Here is a 6476-nt window from a genome sequence, read left to right on the forward strand (position 1 = left end):
AACAACAACAACAACAACAACTATTTATTATGATTTGGGTGAAATTTTATAAAGCAGATTTGTTTTACATTGAACAGTTCATACACATTTTGTTTTGTGACACTGGTTTCATTCCCTGCAGTATAACAGCTCTCCTCCCACTTCCTCCCTGTGGTTACCCTTTCCCTGTGTTGTTCTTGCCTATGCATTCCTTCTCTCTACCTTTTTCCCTGTGCAAATGCTGCCCTTCTTATCTCTCATGGTAGATTGTTCTAAAGAATGCATATCCCTGGTGTAGGTTTTCAGCTCATAGGCCTGTCTATTGTTTGGCCACGGGAATTAAAGTCAATTCTAGGCCCAAAGGGTGACTCAGGGTCATGGTCTCAGGAGTTTCACCAGTCTCTATCAGACCAGTAAGTTTGGTCTTTTTATGATTTTTTGTTCCACTTTTTTCTCCCATTCTATTTGGATCTCCTATTTTGATCCCTTTCCAAATGGTTAGCACTGATAGTCAGGTAACATATAGTTCTTTTGGTCTCAGAGTCACAAAGGCTGAGGTTCTCATGGTCCATTAGTCCTTTGGACTAACAATTTCCATATGTCTTTGATTTTCTTCATTCTTCTTTCCTCTGGACGAGGAGAGACCCATTGTAGCATCTTAGATGGCAGCTTGTAAGCTTTTAAAAGCTTTTAAAAGCAGTCACCAGGGTCTTAAAAGCTTGCAAACTGCCATCTAGATGCAACCTTGGGTCTCTCCTCATCCAGAGCAAAGAAGAATGAAGAAAACCAAAATCACATGGAAACAATCAGTCCAAGGGGCTGATAGACCATACAATCCTCAGCCTATATGATCATGAGACCAGAAGAACTATATGGTGCCCGGTTACCACTGTCAACCACTTGGAGGGGAATTGATGCAGGAGATCCTGGTAGAGTGGGAGAACAACGTGAAACAAAACTCAAAATCATCAAAAAGACCAAGTTTACTGATCTGATAGACCCTGGTGGAACCCTGAGCCAAACAATAGACAGGCATATGGGATGAACATTTACATCGGGTAGAGACAGTCCTTGCAGCAATCAATTGTGAAAGAACACAGGGGCAGTGTTTGTACAGGGAGACAGCTGGGAGGGGGTGGAAACATGGGAGGGAAGGACACAGGGAAGAGGTTACTATGGAGAGGAAGTAGGAAGAGAGCTGTTACATTGTGGGGAATTGCAGTCAATGTTGAGAAACAAAATGTGTATGAAGTACTGTATGCAAAATGAATTTGCTCTGTAAACTTTCACTCATTCACCCAAATCACAATAAAAAATTAAACAAACAAAAAAAGCCCCCAGTCACTACTCACTGAATTAAGATGTAGAAAAATATTTTTTTGTATACTATGTTGTACCAATTGAGTTTGATGTCCCCCACAACCATGGAACCAGCCTATAGGCCCAGTGACTCACTCCCCCTAGGTGCTTAGTTGTGGCTAAGAAGTTATCCTAACTTTGTTTCCTGTTGCCCTTAAACTGCATGTTGTTGTTGTTGTTGTTATGTGCCGTCGAGTCATACCTGACTCATAGCGACCCCTCCTTGGGTTTCCGAGGCAGTATCACTACGGAAGTAGGATTGCCCAACCTTCCTTCCGAGGAGTGGCTGGTGGGTTTGAACTGCCAGCCTTCTGGTTAGCAGTCACATGCCTTAGGCACTATGCCACCATTCGCCTGTCCATACCTGATCTTCTTGCCTGTTGTTTTGGTTACCTAGTGCCACTCTAACAGAAGATACCACAAATGGGATGGCTTTAACAAACAGGAGTTTATTCTCTTACATTTTGGAGGCTTTAATTCCGAGTTCAAAGTGCCAGGGTCTAGGGGCTGGATGAAACCCCCTCAACCTTGGGCTTCAGCTCTGCCTCCTGCTCCTGGCCCACTGAAGCTGGAGGCTTTTCTTCACTCAGACAGCTACTAGCTGCTGAAGCTGACAAGCCCAAGGATGACAAGTAAAAAGACACAATCCCAGTGTCACCAAACAACATGGCAGCTCATGAATTCAAGTCCAGACGAAGTCCTAGTCCATGCAAGGCATGGCAGGCTGTTGAACAACGACTTGGCTACATGTAGGGTTCAAGTGTACCAAAAGGCTAGAGACCATTCCCAAAGCTGCTTCTCATATACGGGAAGCAGACCACAGCCCTAGAGCAGCTACTGAGCTGCTTGTGGTAGATCCCACTATGGAGGTGATTGCCAGACTCATCAAGGGGAATAACTACCACCAGCTGCCCAGCCATTCAACCAGGCCCAGCCAAGCTGACACACAACCTTAACTACCACACCTGTCTATCTATGAATCTACACATATCTTATTGTTTGCTGTTTTGATAATGCAGATATTTCAAACTTTTTCATAATGCTATTACACACTTAATAAACTACCCAGCTACTGCCATCAAGTCAATTCCAACTCACAGCAGACTACAATATAGTAAAAATAACTTTTATATGCGCTGGAAAACCAAAAAATATGTGTGATTTGCTTTATTGCAATATTTGCTTTCTTGCAGTGGTCTGGAACCGAACCTGTAATATCTCTGAGGAATGCCTGTATAACAGAGAGGCTTGAGTATATGCTGAAGACACAAGTGGCTCCCAGTTTCCATATCCCTACTTTTGTTGCATTGTTAGTGTTTCTTCCGCTATGACCCACTGAGATGTTCCCTATGAATAGTTGATCAAAGTGGGAAAAAAAACCCAAGATGTTTATCACTATCTTTATCTGATAGATTGGCATTAGAAAGAAATTAACTACTGCAGTATTCTGGCCCTCAAACAAAGTTGGCACTAGAGGACACTGGGGATAGGTAGGACTTCAAGAAACATATCTGCTTAGTTTTCCCATGAGAGAGGATCTAAAGTAAGAATCTACACAAATTATTAGACAGAGGTTAATGGTTTGATGTGGATGAACTCAACATGGGCCCCAAATGTCGAGATATCTGTCAGGATTCAATTGCAAACCACATATACTACTCTTATCTAGTTTAAGTGAAGAAGGATTTATTAATAGGAATTAGGTGGCTTATACAATATTTGCAAAGGCTAGAGGAACAGGCTCTAGATGAAGCTTGCAGAAACAACTCCCTGCCTCCAGAAAATCACTGACTCTACTGTGGAAGCCACTAAACTAGCCAACTGGTAACCATGGAACCCACACTTCCCTGCCATTACCCATAGTGGCAAAATGGATACTTCACACCGTACCTCTTCTTACTTAGTTAATTCAGCTTCAAAGTTAAGTCTCATATAAGTGCATCTGGTTGAAAGAATCTCAACTGCATCTGGAACTCCAAGTGCAGCAGCATCTGAGACTTGCAGGTTTTAGCTTTCCAGATTCCAAGTACAGGAAGGCACACTAGAAGGAGGTTAGAATATGTATTGAGCAAACCAATCTACTATAGTAAGAATATCTGTGTTCTATGAATAGAGGAGGTTTTCAACAATCATGTAGATAGGATGATTTTCTCTGTGGATGGTGTCAGTCCCCTATTCAACTCCCCACTAAGCTTTTTATGAACTCATGAACTAAGTGACCATAAGGCCATTGATGAGGCTATGAAAGAATTCAAGGATTCCTGGTGGTGTAGTGGTTAAGCACTTTGCTGCTAACTGAAAGTTCAGCAGTTTGAACCCACAAGCTACTCTGCAGGAGAACGATGTAACAGTCTGCTTCTATAAAGATTTACAGACTTGGAAACCCTATCAGCAGTTCTTTCGTTGTCCAGGTGCCATCGAGTTGGCTCTGACTCACAGTGACCCTATGTACAACAAAATGATACACTGCCAGGTCCTATGGCAGCCTCACAGTCCTTGCTATACCCAAGCCCATAGTTGCAACACTGTGTCAATCTATCTGGTTGAGGGCATTTCCCCTTCTTTGCTGACCTTCCCTTTACCAAGCATGGTAAAGTGATTCCTTTCTCCAGGGAATGGTCACTTCTGACAACAGGACCCAAGTAGGTGAGATGAAGTCTAGCCATTCCCGCTTCCAAGGAGCATTTTGGCTGTGCTTCTTCCAGGACAAATTTGTTCATTCTTTAGGCAGTCCATGGTGCTTTCAGTATGCTTCACCAACATCACAACTCAAAAGCATCAACTCTTCTTCGGTCTTCCTTGTTCATTGTCCAGCTCTCACATTCATATGAGGTGACTGAAAATACTATGGCTTGAGTTAGGCACACCTTACAGCCATCTATACAGACAGCCCAATATGCAAATGATGTAGCCCAAGATACTGTAAAGGCACTAGTAGACGAAGAGAAAATTGATCAGGATTTTAAACTCAAAATAGACATGTTAGAGGAGGTGGTATTATCCATAGGGGATGAGCTAGAAGGGTTGCAAGTGAGGCAAGCATTACATTCAGGTGCCACCTGCCATGTCTGGCAAAACCACACAGGTCATGAAACAAAGCTACATGAAAGGATTAAAAGTTTTTTTAAAAGGAACGGGGGCCAGGCAGAAGCCCTGCATATTCTGGAAGAGCAACCCCTGATGCCTTTGTTCTACTTTATTTATATGTTTATACATGATTACATCATTATTCTTGGAATCCGTGCAATCAGCTTATTCTCTACAAAGTTAAAGTTTTACTCCTCTATGTGCTCAAGGACAACAGATGGTCATTGAAACAATCACAAAAGCCTCCTCAGGAATAAGGAATGTAAAATGATAAATGTTTACTAGGGCATAGTGACTCCAAGTATGAAATGTCCCAACAAGATAAAAAACATGGTCTACTGGAATAACATGTACTTTTGATACTTAATGTTTTGCCAAATAAGCATTTAACCATGAGAGAGGCCTTGCCTTCTCTTGTTGCTGTTGGAGAGGTCTTGCCTTCTCCTGTCGTTATTGGAGAGGCCTTGCCTTCTCTTGTCCTTTGCTAATTTCTCTCTTGGTCTCCAACAGCACCTAAGTCTTCAAGGAGACATCTTTGCTTTTCAGCACTTAAAAGAGGTCTTTTGCAGCAGATTTTCCCAGTGCAATACATCATCTGATGTCTTGACTGCTGCTTCCATTGGTGTTGATTGTGGAACCAAGCAATGTGAAGTCTTTGACAGTTTCATCTCTTCTTCATTTATCGTGATGCTGCTTATTGGTCCACTTGTGAGGATTTTCTTTTTCTTAATGTTGAGATGTAATCCACACTGCAGAATGAAGTTTTTAATCTTCATCAGTAAGTGCTTCAAATCATTCTCACTTTCAGCAAGAAAAGTTGTGTCATCTGCATATCACAGGTTGTTAATGAGCCCTCCTCCAATCCTGATGCCATGTTCTTCTTAATATATCCCAGTCTCTCAGATTATTTGCTCAGCAAACAGATTGAATAAGTATGGTGAAAGGATACAACCCTGACATGTTCCCTTCCTGATTTTAAACCATGCAGTATCCCCTTGTTCTGTTCAAATGACAGCCTCCTGTCTATGTACAGGTTCCTAATGAGTACAATCAAGTGTTCTGGGATTCTCATTCTTCTCAATGTTATCCATAATTTGTTATGATCCACACAATCAAATGCTTTTGCATAGTCAAACACAAGTAAACATCTTTCTGGTATTCTTTGCTTTCAGCTAAGATCTATCTGACATCAACAATGATATCCCTTATTCCACGTCCTCTTCTGAATCCAGCTTACACCTCTGGAAGTTCTCTGTCAATATACTGCTGCAACCGTTTTTGAATTATCTTCAGTAAGATTTTACTTGGGTACAATATTAATGATATTGTTCGATAATTTCCACATTCTGTGGGATCACCTTTCTTTGAAATAGATAAAAATATGGATCTCTTCCAGTCAGTTGGCCAGGTAGCTGTCTTCCAATTCTCTTGGCATAGCTGAGTGAGTGCCTCCAGCGCAGCATCCGTTTGTTGAAACATTTCAATGGGTATTCCATCAATTTCTGAAGCCTTGTTCTTTGCCAATTCCTTCAGTGCAGCCTTGACTTCCTCCTTCAAAACCATTGGTTCTTGATCATATACCACCTCCTGAAATGGATGAACATCAACCAACTCTTTTTGGTACATGACTCTATGTATTCCAGAGTAAGGGTCTAGAAAAAAAGGCTGGGTGATTGTGGTGGTTATGTTTTTGTATCAACTTGGCTGGGTCTGGTTGAGTGGCTGGGCAGCTGGTGGTAGTTATTCCCCATGATGAGACTGTCAATCAACTCCATGGTGGGATCTACCACAAGCAGCTGAGTAGCTGTGTTGGGTATGTGGTCTGCTTCCCGTATATAAGAAGCAGCTTTGGAAATGGTCTGTAGCCTGTGGCACGCTGGGACACTGCATGTAGCTGTGTCATTGCTCAGCAGCCTGCTATGCTCTGCCGACCTTGGGACTTACAATGCACTTAAGTTAATGGCCTGCCATGTGGTTTGGTAACATTGGGACTGTGCCTTTTTACTTGTCAACCTTGGGGCTTCTCAGCCTTAGCAGCCAGCAGCTGTCTG

This window comes from Orycteropus afer, unplaced genomic scaffold (genome assembly GCF_000298275.1).
Source record: "Orycteropus afer afer isolate SDZICR_OR568_19922 unplaced genomic scaffold, OryAfe1.0 scaffold00034, whole genome shotgun sequence".
NCBI classification, from domain to species: domain Eukaryota; kingdom Metazoa; phylum Chordata; class Mammalia; order Tubulidentata; family Orycteropodidae; genus Orycteropus; species Orycteropus afer.